Source organism: Sinocyclocheilus grahami, unplaced genomic scaffold (genome assembly GCF_001515645.1).
Source record: "Sinocyclocheilus grahami isolate Dianchi unplaced genomic scaffold, SAMN03320097.WGS_v1.1 scaffold74.1, whole genome shotgun sequence".
In the NCBI taxonomy this organism is placed as follows: domain Eukaryota; kingdom Metazoa; phylum Chordata; class Actinopteri; order Cypriniformes; family Cyprinidae; genus Sinocyclocheilus; species Sinocyclocheilus grahami.
Window position 1 is genome coordinate 179,486 of NW_015505253.1, and position 19,673 is coordinate 199,158.

The following is a 19,673-nucleotide window of genomic DNA, read 5'->3' on the forward strand; positions in this document are numbered from 1 at the left end:
ATAATAATTATAATAATAATAATAATTATTATTATTATTATTATTATTATTATTATTAGGTCTATTTACCACTAAAATATTGAATGGCTAACTTTAGCTATTAAGACATGTTTATGTATGTATGTATGTATGTATGTATGTATGTATGGATCTGAATATGAATAATTTATTTATTTGAATATTTAATCATTATATTATATTATATTATATTATTTGTCTATTTACAACTTTATGAATATCTACATATAATGAATATCTAAATATCTAAATGAATATCTAGATCTGAATATCTAAATATAATAAACTTGATGGGAAAGATAATAATAATGATAATAATATATTATTTTATTACATCTATTCAGATTTTTGATTTTTAAAACTCTATTATATTAATTATATTATATTATGTTATTTGATGTTATATTATATTATATTGTATTCACAGTTCAAATATTAACTTTGTTCCCTTAGTCAATACTCTCAAAGCAGCAAGAGAGCTAACTGTTCCCATTCATTCCCATTGATCTCAATGGCAGATTGGCTACCATCTTTCCCCATAGGCACTAAGATTCAGAAACTTTTTTTTTGAGCCAATCATCTGGGGCCTCATTAATAACCGTTGCGTACGCACAAAACCTGCCCTGAAAGAAGCGTATGCCACTTCCTACGCAAAAGGTGGGATTTATAAAAAACAAACTTGATGGGAAAATTTGTGCAACTGCAGGCAGACTCTGACCCATGTGTACAGACTTTTCTTCCTGGAGAAAGAAAAGTAATGAAGTAAACAAAAATTTTAAACTGTTTTCATTTCATCATATACATTTGCATTAAATATTCCACTCTCATTAATGGAGATAAGCACTGAAATTACATAAAGTCATTACGCAGAAGTTAAACCAAAATTATATGAATTTAGACATAGCCTATTTGTAGTGGGTGCAATCTTTAAAGTAAACTGCACATCTCATGTTATGAGAAAATATTTTTAGCAAGAACAATGATCAATGATGCAAACTTACAGTACTTCGATATTGTGGCGGACACTGCTGGATTCAGTGGTCGAACGGTCCATTGTCCGGTTTGAATAGGGCATGATAATGATAATCGTTTAATGTACAACCACAGCTGCACGGAAGTGTTGATGTCATGTGAAGGCATCTCCGCAACATTATGAAAAATACCACTGTATTTGAAGGATAAAACTTGAAGAAAATGGTAAGATTTGCATGTTTCCTTTTTAAAATAATCTGTCAATGACTCGCAGAGTCAGATAATTGTATTTACACAATTATCTGTGTGGTATGGTACTTTGGTACTATTGTACTTTTAGATCTCCAGAAAGCATTTGACACTGTAAATCATTCAATACTTTTAGTGTCATGGGTTTTTCAAGTAAAGTGATAGCCTTGTTGAATTCTTATTTAACTGGGAGAGTTCAGAGAGTAGAAATTGATGGAGTTCTTTCTGAGGATACTTTTGTTAAAAATGGAGTCCTTCAGGGAAGTGTTTTAGGCCCTGTTTTTTTTATATATTAATGACATGCAAGCAGTTTGTGGTTGTAATTTGTTTTTATATGCTGATGATTCTGCTTTATTAATTTCAGATAAGGGTGTTGGTAGGATACAAGTGCATTTAGGTAAGGAGCTTTGTAAGGTAAGAGACTGGCTCTCTGAAAACAAAATGATGTTGCATTTAGGTAAAAGGGAATCCATATTATTTGGGTCTAAAATAATTTGAATAAGGTTTCTAAGATGTCTGTTAAGGTGGGGGATTGTTTAATATCAAATATAACTTATGTTAATTATCTTGGATGTGTCCTTGACAATGATTTAAGTGGTGTAAGTATGGCTACGAAAGTTCTGGGCAAGGTTAATGCTAGGACACAATTTCTTGCCAGACATGTTAGTTTTCTTGATAAACAGAATATAAAATTACTTGCATCATGTTTAGTGTCATGTCCTTTCGAATATGCATGTATTTCTTGGATATCTGATTTGTCTCGTGGTTGGTTGGATAAGTTACAAAAGTCTCAGAATAAATTAATAAGGTTAGGTTCAGGGTTTAGTCGTTTTACACATGTGAAGGTTTCCCATTTTAAGTGTCTTGATTGGTTACCTATAGAAAGCAGACTAGAACATATTAAATTAAAAATGGTACATACAATTATCAATAATAGAGCTCTTTCATATTTTAATGTAATGTAATAAGTCTTATGGATATTACATTATGTCGTTTTAAAACTATGCATGGTCGTAGGTCTTTTAGCTATTCTGGGGCACTTTTGTGGAATAAGTTACCTCTGGACATTAAAGGTATTTCAAATATGGTTAGTTTTAGTTTAAAAGCTAAAAGTTGGTTTTTAAGTAGGTTGTTTTGTTGATGAATTTGTATTACGTACGTGGTTATTTGTGACTGTAAATTTTTGTAAATGTGGAATTTTATTGTAATTTTTGTATTTATAATGCAGAGCCAGTGTACCTGTTACCAGGAGTGAAGTTTGTGCTTTACATCAAGGACCACAATGGAAATAACTTTTGTTTTAAACTTTATTGTGTTATCCTTGATGAACAGAGTGTATTCACTACTTTTTTGTCAAATAAACATAAACATACAGTGCAATAAATATAGGCCTATATTTTTCCCACTAAAAATAGCTAAAAGATGTTCACCTTATCAGCAAAACTGCATTAATTTAATTTAATTTGAATTTTAAAAACAATTGAAATATTATTGGGCCAGTGGAAATGAATCTGCATAGAAATGATATGTATATGAGGTTATGCATAGTAAAACTAGGCGATGTAAGCTCCATGGGGATTTCGGGTAGGAGTCGGGGTGGAGATGCACATATGCACAATCTTCCCCTGACTGGGATTTATAAAGGGATTTTTGCGCAGGTTCTGGCGTATGCATGGTTTTATAAATCTGAAAACTTTTGAGCGTACACAAAATCCAGCTTTTGCGCCTACATACACTTTTAGGATCACTGAGAGGCCCCGGCTTCGGGTCGGCTTTGCAAAATCACTCCAGAGAGTCCATACAGTAGACCCTGTTGTGTTCCTCCGTCCCCTCGGCAGCCAGACGTGGCGGAGCGTCCGCTGCACCCCAGAGGGGACTGCCCTCATACATCCTGGCGACAGGACTTTTTGGCCGAGGACCTCTTAGACTGAAGTACGGTCCGAAGATCCGGCTTAGCCGGACTCCTTGGTGGCGCGGAGAGACAAATCAGCGGTCCTCCTGAGCTCGGTAATATCTCCGATTTTACCTGCTCACCCTCATCTAGCTCCTTCAGCAGGTCGGCTTGGTACGCCTGTAACACCGCCATGGTGTGCAGACACGCACCAGCCTGACCCGCTGCCGAGTACCCTTTGCCCACCAGCGCTGAGGTTGTGCGCAGCGGCTTGGAGGGCAATGCCGGAGCCTTTAAAGACGATGCCACGCCGGGAGACAGATAGCTCGCAAGCGTCTGCTCTACCCGGGGCATCGTCTTATAACCGTGCTCTTTCATCCTCGCCACATCGCCATAATGATCGGAGGTGGGAACGAAGAGGCGGGCTGAGAACCTTCCCCACGACTTCGACACCTCGGTGTGGAGGTTGGGGAAAAAAAGGCAGGCTCCGGCGCGGAGGTGGTGGCTTAACTCGCAAAAACCGCTCATCCAACTTGCTTTTCTGCGGTTCAGCCATTTTCTCGGCGGGCCATGCGATGTTTAGTTTGGCCACAGCACGAGTTACCACCTCCAAAAGCTCCTCATACTGGGGCGACTGAGGGGGCGAATCCTCGTCGACGCCCACCACATCAACCTCCTCAGAGGAAGACAGGCGGAGCGCCGAGCTCGCTCCCCGGGGGGGAAGTAACCGCAGAGCGGGCTTCCGATCCCGGTGAGCGAGCGCCGGATCTGGCGGGTGAGGAAGATAGGGACTCACCCGTCTCCATTCCCTCCGCCAGGTCCAGCTGCGAACCCCACGAGCGCAATCGCCGCTCCGCCTTGGCGGAAGCGGGACCCGCGCCGTGGGGAACGCTTGCGAAAGCACCCTCCGCAAAGAGTGCCTTTCGGGAGCGGAGAGCATGCGTGGGAAGACGCTCGCAATGCAGGCAGTCAGCGCTCTCAAGAGCTGACTCAGCATGCTCCGCTCCCAGGCAGACAATGCACAAACTGTGTGTGTCCGCACCCGTAATGAAACGCGGGCAGGGAGGAACACACAGTTTGAAACGCTGGCTGCCTTCGCCCCTACTCAGATGGTGTTTTTTCTCATGTGCTTTAGACATTTCTAATGTTCCTACGGGACAAACAACACCAAATAAGACTCACAACTGACACACACACAGAGCGCTTGCTGAATGACAAAAAGCTGGCGTTGGTCTCACCGCACGTGCTTTTATAGCTTCCTGGTCATTACGTCACCCGCCGTGACGTCTCGCCCATCTATTCGACTGATTACACATGCGTTTCAGAGCCCGTCACGCTGAAGGGCGTTCCCCTAGCGTTTTCCGACGCAGCTCGATTTCCTGAAGAGGAATCTAGCCTTTGTGCCTCCGTACACTTTTAGGATGAAATCTACGGAGAGTTTAATAAATGAGACACCTGATCTGTGAGTGTCATGTGACTAATCACTCTGGAGCCGCAGAAGCTGTAATCAGCCGAACGTTGAGAATCTTTAAAGCTGGAGAAATCAGTGTTGGATACAGTTTTGCATTTATATTTAGTTTGAGGCTATGCAGAGAACTGAAAACACCTCCAGGCAGGAGTGCCAGGATGTGCAGTTGACTTAATGTGAGTGACAATCACGTATATGTGGCACAATTCATGACTCAGACACTGAACGTGGGCGGCAAAGAGATGCCTGAACAAAACCCAGATCATGGCGACTCAGCAGTGACTCTCATCAGGAAAGGGATTTCAGCATGCCATGGTATAACTGGACATTGCGTGTCATATCCAAAAGTTCAGAAATAAAGCCTACTTGCTGTAAAATAGGCATCTTTCCTTTGAATGTATCCATCCATCTATCTATCTATCTCTTCATCCATCCATCCAACATCAGACTGGTTTGTTTGTCGTAACTTAAACTCAGACAAAGAAAAATATGTTGATACAGAAGCTTTTCTTATTAGATGGCAGTAATTATAGCACTGATCATATTGTTCTGTATTACTGCTGCATGATTTCTCAATAATTGTCATAAATAAATTATAGAAAATAAAGCAAATTAGGAACATATGGAGAGTTTCTGATTTAAGAAACTGATTGGCTGCTTAAAGCATATTCGTCAACAATGTGCCTATTCAACAAAAATATAAAATAAATAATTTACAGTTTTTTTCAACTGCTTACATTTTCAAAACTTTGCCTCTTTTTTTCAAAACTTCACATACAAATCCAAGAATTGCACACTCAAAATGCAAAATGCCTCACGTCTCTTGCAAAATGAAGCACTGCATTCAAAATATCACAAACACATCTCAAAAGCAAACATTTGGAAACACCTTTGCCATAATATTAATTCCTGTTAGATTTTTGTGTGTTACATAGAGAATTGTGTGTTGTGCTTTGCAAAAAGTGTTTTATGAAATTGAAAACAGAGTCAAAGGCCGATAATTAGGTTTTGCAGATTTGGTGTGTGGTTCTGGTGTTGGTTCTGGAGTGTCAGCTTTCAGAAATTGAGTGATAGGTAAAGATTTTGTGTGTAAGCAGTTGAAAAAAACTGTAAAATGTAATCTAACAAATCAGTCTTTTCTCCACACATATGTAGTATCTATTTTTCTACATAAAGACCCAATCAAAACAAAAATGTTCAAAGTTAAAGGGGTCATATGATGCGATTAAATTTTTTTCCTTTCTCTTTGGAGTGTTACAAGCTCTTGGTGCATAAAGAAGATCTGTAAAGTTTCAAAGACTAAAGTCTCAAATCCAAAGAGATATTCTTTATAAAAGTTAAGAGTCATCCACACCTACCTAAAACGGCTCGTTCTAACACACTCCCACATGTCTACGTCACGATGTTGGAAGATTTGCATAACGCCGCCCAAATGTTCACGCAAAGAAAGGTGGCGTAACTTTTATTCTCGCTGTAGCATTGTTGCTGCCGCCATGTTGTGAAGGCGCTGTGTGTTTCGTTGTGAAAGCGAAACTACTTTGTTTGGTCTTCCAAAAGAGGACGATATCTGCTTCGTCATGCCTGGAGCTGATCCGTGCTGGTCGCTAAGGAAATACATCAACTTTGCGCTGTGGATCGCCGGATCGGCTTTCACCGTGGACGAAGTGGAGTCCAGCCCGGGGTCGTCACATGTGGTTGCCACAAGCCGCCTTTGTCGAATCCGCCGGCCGCTCACTCAGCCCGCCGTGTGTTTAGTTGTGAAAGCGAAACTACTTTGTTTGGTCCAAAAGAGGACACGACTAGAAATCAGTGGTTAAGTTCTATTTACAGCACTGTTCCAGAACAGTTCAGCCCAAATATTAATTTGCGTGCAGCACATTTTATGGAGGACTGTTTCCTGATCCTGGTAGAGTAGACTACAATGCCGGCTGTTCTGACTCACAGACAAGTACAGACAAGTAAGTACATTTTCATTTTAAGGATTCGCCACTGATGATTCAAACGCGAGTTTTGAGCAGTGTAGAGTAGCACTTGTTTGTCATTTTTCCGAACACAAATGCAGATATGGTTTTATGTTTACGTGGCGCGATGCAACACAATGCGTAAAAAGACAGTATAAGTCATTATAATCCATAATTATGTACCCACTGGATGCAACAAATCACAATATGGTAAGGGGCGTAACATTTCCATCACACGCTTGAGGTATTCGGCCAATTACAATGCACTGGATAGCTGGCCAATCAAAGCACACTTCACTTTTCAGACCGATGAGTTTTGTAAAAATCTACGCATTTCAGAAAGGCGGGGCATAGAGGAGAAACAATAATGTAGAGTATGTGGAAAATAATGTTTTTTTTACTATAAACACATTTCATTACACCAAATACACAAAATAATGTTCTTTTTAGCAACATCATATGACCCCTTTAATTAAAATATTTTATAACTGGTTTTTATTTGCTCAAAACTTTCGAAAATAGTGTTCATAATGGTAAATACAATCGCACAAAACAAGTGCACCAACACATGCCTAACATTCATTTAAAGGTTTGACAATGGAAACCGACTTGCACCTCAGAGTCAAAAAATAAATAAAACACTTAACTATGAAAAAGTTTAAAATAAGAAAGTCACACTGTGTTATGTAAGGATCCAATTACAAGAAATGAAGCTGCAACAGTGAGACAAAAAGTCACAATTGTGAGATATAAAGTGGTATTTTTAACTTTGAGATGGAAACAGGTTTCTATAATTAACTATTTGAAACAATTAAAAGTTAAGCTTTGGAACCAGATCTGAACCTGTTTGCATTTGTGAAATGCTAACAATGGTTTGCTGGAGTGGCTAGTCGGCATCAAAGGCAAAAACGGACATGGCCGCATTATTGTTCAAGATTATAAGGTGCCACTTGAAGTGACAGCCGTGGTTATCTTCTGTCTGTGTGTGACAAAGAAGAAAAACACACACAGAAGTGTTGAGAAAGCTTCACGGCAGAGCCTGTGGAGATAGCTATTGATGCTGTGGCCACGCGCTTAGCTTCTAGCAAGCCAAGGGTGATTCATCTTGAATTAGGCCATTATAATACATATCACATGGACAGAGAGAATCCAATTAAGACTCTGCCTCATCTTTTAGTCTCTCGCTCTGTATTTCTCCTTCCCATCCCCCCCCCCCCCCCCCCCCCCCCCCCCCCCCCCCCCATTAGAAGCAGACACAGCAAAAATCCAGCCCTGAACGGCTGCAATGGTGAGGTAATGGATGGGAAAATACTGCTGCCTTCAGCACTCGCATTTGCAAACGTCCATTTCAAAACATCATACAAACAAAAATTAGCCTTTAATATTTTACTTACATATGGCAACACTAAACAATAAATAAAAGGGATTGAAATGTCATATATTTTTCAAGGCTCAATAAAAACCCTATAATCAAACTAATTCAATGATATGCCTATTAATTACATTTATCCAATCTTGCTAAGAAAGGCCCTTAAATGAAGGTATTTCAAAGACATCAGCCTATAGTGTTATTATGGTAAACGTGTTAAACAACAAATAGATATTACAAAAAGTGTCTCTGAATAGTCGATATATCGTTTGTTTTATCTCTATTAAACTTGCAGTGACTTGAATCACTCAGATGATAAGAAAAATGCATATTAGAGAATTTAAGTTTTTTTATTGCATTTTTGAAAATTTTATATAGAATGATTTTCTGCATTACTTGCAATATCACACTTGAATCGCTCAGATGGTAGGGGAAAATTTATTTAATTGAGTAAATTTTTACAGTATTTTAAAATAATTATAGAAAGAAAATTTCAATATATATTTTAGCATGTATTTTCTTTTTTTCATATTTATTTGTATGTGCTATATGCAAACATCTTAAAATACATATTTTATAATTATTTATAAATGTTTATATTTACCATTTCTAAAGATACTTTTATAAAATCACATTTTTAAAAATATTTTTTTTTTTAGATTTTGACTTTGTTTATATTAAAAAAATATTATTTTAAAAAGTGTGATTTTATAAAAGTATTTTTAGGAATATTATACATTACACTTTATATTATATTATACATTATACTTTTATAATAATAATTAATTATCAATATTAATGATATAATATTATTGATAATATAATCATTTTAAATAATATATATTACTAATTTATACTAAATATAAATATTACTAATAATTATTTTAATTGACTTTTATTCGTTTCATTTAATTGTATTATTATATTATTTTATTATTAAATAATTATAATGAATTATATAAAATACATTGTGATTTTTTACTACTGTTATTTGTTAAATAATTAAATCGCACTAAATTAATGTGTTAAATTGACAGTCCTATTAAGCACACAAACACAACACGAATCCATCTGTTGATTGTGATAAATGAGTGACCGAGGCCTGCTGCTGTTGATGCAGAAGCGTGTGTGTGTTTGTGTAAGTGTGTGAAACTGAGATTCTGTTACACCCATAACTATCTTCACTGTCTTGTCCTTTCTCTTTTTCATCGCTGTCAATAAAACCTGCTGCCTTCCCAGGCAAAAGAAAGGCAGTCACCACAGCAACCGCCCTCCATTACACACACACACACACACACACATATATATCTCTGGGACAGAAGAGGAAGTGAATGCTTGATGACTGGTGAAGAAAAGGGGCTTTCAAGACCCCCTGCCTTAGACATATGGGCCAGCTCCCACCGCAGGAGGCACAAGAGATGGAAGGAAAGCAAAAGACAGAGATTCTGAAAGGGACTGAGTGATAGATAGATAGATTGGACAGAAAAGAGAGAGAAAGTGTGAAACAGGGAGGATTATATATGTATAAGAGAGTGTGACTGAGAGAAGCCTAGAAAGTGAAGGAATGATACAGTGATGTGACGTGGACCAGTGCTCATGCTCAGTAACATTCATCTGCCATGCGACGCTGCAGATTAATCTTTAAAGATATGTAACACAAGCAATAAACTATGAATAAATGTATACATATATGCCTAAACTAAGAAAAATGATGGAATATCAAACCTTGAAGGTACGTTTAAAGGAATAATTCACCCAAAAATGAAAATTCTGTCATTGCTGTATTTTTTTCATCCTCGTTTTTTCTAGGTAAAACAAAATGTGATTTTCTCCATGCAGCTTTTTTTCCATGTAGCGTCAGTTCATAGTGACTGATCATGTTTATAAAGCCCATAAATGACAAAATAACATCATAAAAGCAGGCCAATATGACTTATGCATTATATTTAAACACTTGCGAAGCCAGACAATAAGCTTTGTAAAATTTGGGTTGTTAATCATTTTAATAATTTTCTATTATTCGCCAAAGCCATGAAATGTAATTTTTGTCCATGTTCAGATTCCAAAATGGCATGAACAATTTCCAGTTTGTGTTCCTAAAATAAAAACATATTAGTTTGGAACAACTTGAGAGTAAAATAAAATAAAATAGAATCAAATAATAAAAAATTGGGGTCAACTATTTCATTAAGGAATCGCTCAGATGGTAGGAAAAACATATTAGTGAATTATTAGTAAATATTATATTATTAATTGGAAGACATTATGTAATTTTATTGCTATTTTTTGTAATTATAAATATACCATTTATTTTATTATACATACATACACAATTAAAAAAAAACTGTAAATTGTTAGAAAATATATTGTGAATTTATACACACACACACACACACACACACATAAATCAATCAATCACTCTTTTCAGTTAGTCCTTTTTTTAATCAGTTCAAATCAACTGAACAATTCATTTGGGAATCAGTCTGTCAGGTCCAAGTGATTCTAGATTCATCAACTCACTCACACAATGATCCGATCAGAGCTGTTCTCAAGTTAGCAACTCCCTGACTCCGTCTCCCTCTCATGTCTGAATCAAAACGAGTCAAGAACGGTCGAGTAATAACATCCTCGGTGCTAGAGTGCTCAAGAAATTGACATGTTGAAACGGCTCCAAATATCCTCAAATTGAACTCTGATTGGAAAGAACACCAGCACAGTATTGAACCAATAACTACCAGCATCTTTCACCGAAATCAATTTGACACAAAGTCAAACTCCTTCCCCCTGATGTCTTATGAATTTCCTTCAGCTATTCTCAAGGGGTGATTCGCCCAATACAAAGAGAATCACAGCCAAGTCACAAACCGATATATTGCACTGACCTCGACAACCATGGGAAGAAATCCTGCACTTCAATTTTTTAGCTCTTTTCAAATCTTCATTTCCCTCTCAGAAACCATAGCAGTACTTGACTACCTGTATATAAGTTTCTACAGCAAAGGACAACATGAACCCCATCTGGACATGTTATATTTCACTGTGGAGTTTAAAAAGAAACTAATTTCAAAGAAAAGTTCTCACCCACGAGCAGGAGAATCTCGCTTCAGCTCACGTTGTTCGCGCAGGTATGTTGCCCGCTCTAAGTGCCCTATCCGCTGTGGCCAAGCACGCTAACTAATTGGCCACATCACTAATGCGTGCTATCACCGCTGTCATACACCTGTGACCAATGGGACTTTATCTGAAGTGTAGCACAAGGGATTCTCCACCACACTGCAGAGAAACTCCACGGCTCATTAGTACCCTGAATGTGGCTATGGTGACAGGTTTAGGTTTGCCACCGCGTGTCACCTTTTCAGTGCGTGCGCAGCCATTAGCGGCCTTGGTTGAGCGATCTGTCATGGCTAAAGTTGTCCCACGTGCTGATTTTCCCCATTTGCACTCCCCCCTCCACTCCTTGCTCGGCGGTAAAAGATGGGATTGCTTACTCTGCATATTGAGCCAGGCTGTACGGGACACGATGGCGCGGCTGCTCACGGAACGGCCCACTTGGCACTCGTAGGGGCCGTCGTCTTCCAAACTCAGGTTGAGAATTTGAAGATGGTACTGGCCTGTAGGAGAAAGCAGACAGAGCAGAAATTATGAGGAGGAAAGAAGAGAATAAGAGAGAAATGTCATCTTACTGTTCACACGGGCAGTGGAGCGGAAATGGCTTGAGGGTATTTAATGAACATTCAGGGTTACGACATACATTTACATTTAGTCATTTAGCATTTCTGTGTTTAAAAACATATATTAAAGTTTAAAAGTTTGGGGTCCAAAGGTGTTTTTGGGGAAAGAAATTAATACTTTAATTCAGCAAGGATGCATTGAATTGACAATTATTAGTATTATTATTATTTAATAGTATTAGAAATACTATTAAATTATTATTTATTTATTATTATTATTTAAATTATTATTATTATTATTTAATAGTATTACCCAATTATTATTTCATAGTATTACCACCATTAAATGTAATACTCCTTGTGATATTATTGACAGGTTTTGTATGAACAAGCTTCTCCCAAAATGTATGTTTATAACTTATTTTTGTCTGCATAGAAAAGTAGTTAAACCTTTAAAAATGTTGTATACAAACATATGAATATACACTGCAATTCAAATCATTTATTTGACCAGAAATAGTAATATTGTAAAATATTATTACTATTTTAAAAAACTATTCTCCAATTGAATATATTTTAAAATGTAATTTATTTCTGGGATACAAAGCTGAATTTTCAGCATAATTACTCCAGTCTTCAGTGTCACACGATCCTTCAGAAATCATTCTAATATGCTGATTTTCTGCTCAAACATTTATTATTATTATCAATATTGAAAACTGTTGTGCTGCTGCTTACGTTTGTGTAGACCGTGATCCTTTTTTCAGGATTCTTTGATTAATAGAAAGTTTTATTTATACATTTTATATACATTTTCAATTTGTGGTCACACTTTATTTTAAAGGGGTCATATGATGCTTTTTTAAAGATCATTATTTTGTGTATTTGGTGTAACAGAATATGTTGACATGCTTTAATGTTCAAAAAACACATTATTTTTCAAATACTGTACATTATTGTAGGTCCTCTATGCCCCGCCTCTCTCAAACGCTTCGTTTTCTACAAAGTTCCTCCTTCCGACAAGTGCAGTCTGTTCTGATTGACCAGCTGACCCAGTGCATTGTGATTGGCCGAACACTGCAAGCACTCCGGAATTATTACATTTGGGCGGCATTATGCTAATATTTCCACATAGTGAGGTAGATATGTGGGGGCGTGTTAGAACGAGCCGTTTTAGCGGGGCGTGGCAGAGTCTTAACTTTGATAAAGAATATCTCTTTGGTTTTGAGACTTTAGTCTTTGCAACTTCAGGGATCTTATCTATTCACAATCAGCTTGTAACACTCCAAAGAGAATAGAAAACTTGAAATTGCATCATATGACCCCTTTAATGTCCAATTCTCGCTATTAACAAACAATTAACTACAACTTTTGCCTCAATAAACTCCTAATTTGCTGCTTATTAAGGTATTGGGTAAGATTAGGGATATAAAATATGGTCATTTAGAGTAAATAAGTAAGGGTTGCAAAGGGGTGGAAAATTTCCGGTAAATTTCCGAAACTTTCCAAAAATCCCTGGAATATTCCAAAAAATCCTGAAAAGTTTCCAAAACTTCTGGAATATTTCCGAAATTTACTGGAAATGTTCCACCTTTTTGCAACCCTATTTATAAGTACTAATAAATAAACAGCCAATATGCTAATAAGATGCATGCTAATAAGCAACTAGTTAATAGTGAGAATTGGTCCCTATACTGAAGTGTTTTTACTGAAAGTCTTTACTGTCACGTTTTGTCAATTCAATGCATCCTTGCTGAATTAAAGTATTAAATTCTTTCCCCATAAAAACCTTTGGACCCCAAACTTTTAAACTTTAGTATATGTTTTTAAACTCAGAATGCTGGTGCCATAGACTTACAGTGTAAGTGCATTACAAGAAATGCGTGTTGCTTGTTTTAACAAACTGAGTTTACTTAACCCAGAACATTCTTTGAACATATGCTCTGATGTTTTGAGTTTTTAAAAGCATATTTGAAGAGTGCCCACCATTAACACACATGTGAAGATGTTCAAATGCTTCTTGAAATACACTTTTAATTAGCGAGGAACAAATCAGAGTAAAGAAGTTACAATTGTCAAATGGCGCCGGTGCAAAATTTGTATGCAAATGAATGGCCCCAATTAGCGACAAACGCTGCGGAGAGAAGAACGTGCTTCATTCTATTTGATGCAGGCCTTCAACATTGCTCCTTTGTGTGCAAGAATCTTGTTATTTACTAGTAGAATATCATGCCACCAAGGGGTTGTTTGTTCAACTACCATTCTGCCAGGATTAATGGCTGCTCGGGCGAAGTTTATGCAAGCTGTTCGAGCTTTGAACATTTTTCTTTTCCCCTTTTTTCCTTTTCTCCTCCCCTCTGAAGAAAACTAACATGCAGAAAATAGTATCCTGATATGACAACTTCCACGGCTGAAAAAAGAAGGTGTCAGCCAGGATGGCAGGATAATTAACACCAACCAGCAGCAATTTTCAGATCTATGTGATCATAGAAGGAAAGGAATCCACTTTCAAATCATTAATGATTTTCCACTCTCTTGAAATTGCACTCGGTACACGCTGTCGCGGTGTTGCGGTTCGGGGTGTTTGCGAGTGCGTGTTTGAAGAAGTCCAATAATTACACCTCTGACAACCAATATGAAATGCCGACGGGAACTCTGGCCTGTTCTCTCACCCATTTCCTTTGGCGAAGTATCAGAGTGTTTGCGCGTACCTACGGCTTGTCACGCCGCTTGCGAGAACTCGTGTGGATGTGCATCTGCATATCAGTAGATGAAGGTTGACAGGGTTAACATTAAAGAAAGTTTCTGCATGTCTTTTTATGATATCGTTTGTCCCTTACATGGCACTCTTTATCAGTCACGCTATCAATGCCCGACGGCACAAGCGGTAGCATTCAACAGCATAAGCATTTTTTAAGCATTTGCACTTGCGTTTGGCACAACCTGCCTCTCTCTCGCTATGCCGGATCGCAGCTTTTGTCCTCCACAAAGAGGAGCAGATGCTCAGGACTTGTTTAGCATTGTCTTTTAATTGGCTTTTTTATATACACAATGCAGGCTGGCCACGTATCATAGGTGATTCAGTGCCTCAGCCCACTACACAATAATCTCAATTTACTCTCAGTGGACATTAAAAATAGGAGTAATTCAGAGCTGATTTTAACTTTATTTTTGTATTTATTTATATGGAAGGGAATTGGGGATTGTACTAAATTCCTCTCACTCAAAAAGAAACGAGAAAAAAGCGAATTTCTTAAATCTGTCTCCGGTGCTTAAATTAGAAGCCCTTTGATAGCATCTCGCTAAGCTGTTTTTAAGAGAGCTGAGCGCATTTTGATGAGGAAGGCTGCATCTAAACTAGAAATTGAGACTGGGGCGTCTATAGCCATTTGCAGATTATGAGCAAAACATTGTCTAATGATTCATGCTAATAATCTTTCACACTGAAATAAAAAAAGATGATTTTCCCCCCAGATTTATCATACCCCAAACACTCCAATGCGTCTACCCAAGACAACAAAATATTAATGGTTATCTCACAAAATATGTCAAGAACATTCTAGGTCACATTTTATCCCAAAACCAAAATGTGATATTGTAATATATAAAATAACATTTCTACAAAATATATACATATAAAAATACTAAAAATTATTGTAAATAAAATTATATAAAATATTTACCACAAACTATTTTTTACTAATAACAATATTCAATATACTAACTATTTATATACGTATGTATTTATCTGTCCACTGAGGTTGTGAGTAAAACATTTTCCAATGATTCATGGAATATTGTAACTAATAACTAACTCACTAAAATACATGTCTGAATGAATATATAATAAATGCTTTACAAGTTTGAGAAGTGTACTGTTGCATTTTCCACTCAATCTGTTTGGAGAAGAGTTTCACATTCTTGTGCTCTTTGGGGACAGTTGCTCGCTCACGCACATCTACCAACATGTCAGCAAACATCTCAGCAACTTGTAGACGTTTGTTTTTAATCACTGCATGTCATTCTTTCCATCCCTCCGAGTTCTCACCTTTCTGCTGGTCTCCTGTCATGCTGTAGCGTGGGTAGCCAGGCAGCGATCTCTGAAGTCCCAGGAGCAGCCCATCTTTAACCCACTGCACGGCCCCTGAGGCCCTCAGCACTTCACACTTCAGCAGAGCTATGGCCCCCGCCCTGACCGTCACATTATGTGGCTCTGTCTTGAACGCCTGCTGCCCACACACACCTACAAAAAGAGAAAGACAACAGAAGAGTTGATGCGAGTCAAGGTTAGGACGGAGAAATCTTTCATTACCAACATAAGCTTCTGAAGCTGCTGAAGGCTGCAGACATATTTGCTGGGACTAACTAGCTAAAAGCAGAAGTGCTACTAACTTTACAGCCCCCTTTGTATTACACAGACAGTGGCCTAGGGTTTTCTTTTTAATTCAAATGGAACAGCGGCTATATTGCTTTTTTAATGTCACATTGACAAAGTAGATGCCATTTTTTATTCCAGTGAACTGATCCTCTCTCTCATATGTATTGCTGGAAATTCTGATCATATTAATGAACTGGTTTGATCCTATTTGTACCTATTTGTATTTGTAAAAGGGAAAGTGAAGCACCCATAATAAAACATGAATCAACGTAGTTTGCATATAAGCATTACATTTGTTTTGCAATGACTAAGTAAAAAAAAAAAAAGAAACTACTATTGTTTATGTCGCCAATCTCTAAAACAGTTTGCTTATTTCTATTTGCCTAGAAGTAGCGATTTCAACAATTTTTGACAAGAAATATCAAGAAATCTGTGTGTCATCTCTGCCAAACATTTGTGACGTAATTTTAAAACAATTGATTTCAACAAGTCAAGTCACCATTATATAGCTCTTTATACAACACAGATGGTTTAAAAGCAGCAGGGACAAACAGGAAAATAATAATTCAATTGATGCAAACTGATCAATTCTGCTGTAAAGCAGCTTTAAAACAACAACAAGTCAAAACAACTACGACGTATAAGCTACTTACCAGCTCATAAGAAATATTTTTCAGATATCTTTCTTTTTGTTGTTGTTGTTATTAGGAGAGTTCTGGTGCTGTTAGTGACATTCGCACTGATCCATGAATCCATGAATCATGAAAACAGCGATGCGCGCCCAAGCAGCAACCTTACGTTGGCATTTTTAATGAAGCCGAAGCACAACTCACGTAATTACCCAAACAATGTTTCTCCGAGAGTAACTTGTAGTTTTGCGCTTCTAATCTATTTTCAGTATATTTACCTGTATGATGATGTCGCCATATCCATGTCACCACAATTCAAGTAATTTAAAAGTATGCATACAAAACTTGGTTGCATTACCAGAGCAATTCAAGTCTCAAGATTTCAGGGCCAGGGATAACTCAGTTTGAGTTAACAGCTCTCATTATCCGAGTGGGATCCAAATAGAGCTCAGACATTTCTCTTCTTTAATTATTCTCTGCCATTATGCCGAAGGTCAACAACAGTGGTAAGAGATTTTTTTTTCCTCTGAATGTTTGAAATGGCAAAGATAATTAAATGTCCTCCAAGCTTCCATCTTTTAAAAACTTTGTGTGTGCTGTGGTGCTCATGCTGTCAACGCAAGTTCAATCCTGGCACACAATGTGGTTAACATTTTAACGGTTCATTCTCTCTAAAAATCTGATTTATTATAGTGAATCAGTTAATTCAGATAATCAATGTAAATTTCAGAAAAAAATCAAGTCTATGCATTTTTTATAGTGAACTATTAAGTTAAATATGAAACTAAATTTAGTTAATTAAACTAAGCTATGTAAATTATTTTTAACCATTTTTTTAACGTTTTTCTTTTTTTTTTTAAATAGTGAGCTTTGCCTCCAAATGCCATGAAAATACAATTATCATTACAAATCCTACTATTGTGTTACTATATCCTACATTTTCTGAATATTATACAGTTTCCTAGCTGGTTTATGAAAATGTGAACAATGAGCAACATAAGACTTCAGAATGGTATAATGCTTTCGTTAATTATTTGTATATGACACGTACTGTACATCATTCATATATTTCACCATTAGTCAAGTCACATTTCTACGGCTGTATGTTCTAAAAGTTTTCAGTGAATTTCAGTTGTTAACTAAATACAATTAGACATATAAGCTCTCATTTCACCTCATCTAGATAACACTTTTTGTATAACGTGACACATCTTTTTCATTTTACAACCATTGTCAAAATTCATATTGAAAAGTCAAATGTGAGTAAAAAATAACATTAGAAAATAAATACAAAGGACTGCAGGAGGAGAGAGAATCAGCAGGCTTCTGCAACTGTTTAGTCATTTTGCTCAATAGTTCTGCATTAGATTATGCAGAATTGAGTAATTTCAGGATAATTTTGGGTAACATAAATTATATTATGCTTTACATAAGATTGTCACATATAGAATTACCAGGCTTGCCATGACACTCTCCCCGCTGAAGGAAAATTTGCCTCCCACTATGATGTTGTACTTAAGCATTGCTGTGCTGTTCCTCATCTCTGTGTATGTTTTATTGACGACAGATTGGAGCCAATTCAGCTCTGCAAATGAGTCAATAAAGTAATTACAGAGAATTAAATCTCTCCTCAGTGAGAAGGAGAGCAGGGAAAATGAAGGTATGAAGAGATCTCAAATCCCCTTGCTGTTTTCTCAGCTGTCAATACACCTACGGCTAATATTCACCCAGAAGAATGATGACTAGGCTACAAAAAGACGCCTATTTCCTCACCACTTGGGCTGTGGCATTATGATTTGTGTGACACCCATCTGCTGATCATTCTTTCGAATGGAGTCGGCTTGTACCTGTCATAAACATGATTTAACAGGACATAACACTGACAATGACTCTCCGACGACCCCGTTGTGTAACATCAGGAATACAATTGTGGAAACTCTGTGTGGGAGATCCTACCTAATTAAAATAATGTGGCGTTCAATAGTGGTTTGAGATTTAAAGGAACAGAGTGTTGATTTTTCACCACTATCAGTGTACAACAACTTAACTTAAATTCTGTCATAATTTACTCACCTCATTAAAAACATGTATGACTTTCTTTTGTCGTAAAAAAAACAAAACATAATGGGCCTCATTCATGAAACATTCGTAAATATACGAGTAAATTCGGAGTAATTTGTGCGTAAAACGGACCTTCCCGAAAACTCTCCTGCGAATTCACAAAACACTTCGTACACATCAGATTTGATAGTTAAACATTTGTATGTTAATGAATTCCAATCATTCGTAAATAGGGCGCTTGTGCGCGCTCATTCACAATTAGCATAATCCCGCCTATGAATTACAGCTACGTAAATTGCGTGTCCAGGAACGCAGTGGAACATTCTGGTCTACTTTCTCAGGTTTGGCTCCAGTATATTGCATAAATGCAAAAAACACTAATAGGCCAAAATTCAATAACAAGTGTCCACCAATGCGTTTTTAGCCAGCTGAAAAACTGTCAGGTGCTCTTCTTAAAACGGCCAGCTGGTGGTGATGGAGAACGCTTTGGTGGCACAGCGTGTTTCTAGCTGAGAGACGCTTTGGTTGCTATGATTTGAAATATCCACGGCAGTAACGCATTATTAGTATCTCATTTTGAAGAATATTACTGAATATAAAAATGCAGTAACCAGCAATATTAACTTCTCTGTTGTTCTTAAGTTGTTGTACAAGTAGGATGATTGGTCGGTGTAGTATTTTTCCCGCCCCTCCATTGATTGGACGGCTGGGTAAAAAGTGACAGTGACTGACAACCGCTGCATTTTACCCAAAGCTAAACAGTTTATCAACTCAGCTACAAGAAAACAAAAAATTGGAGCAAACGAACTTGTAAAATATTATAATGGCAGTGCATCAAATTCAGTGTCATCAGTTTGAAAAAAAGAACACAGAAGAACGTTTTACGCACCATTTACACATGGTATGGGAGCAGGTGTAAATTTCTTTCCTACACTCTAAAAAATGCTGGGTTAAATACAACCCAGTGCTGGGTAAAATAGGGACAAACCCAGCAATTGGGCTGTTT

At 37.2% G+C, this 19,673-nt stretch overlaps 1 pseudogene; it reads right to left on the bottom strand.

Moving 5' to 3' along the window:
* LOC107585763 (nephrin-like) overlaps positions 1 to 19,673 on the bottom strand; it is a 105,248-nt pseudogene that overhangs the window by 72,850 nt on the left and 12,725 nt on the right.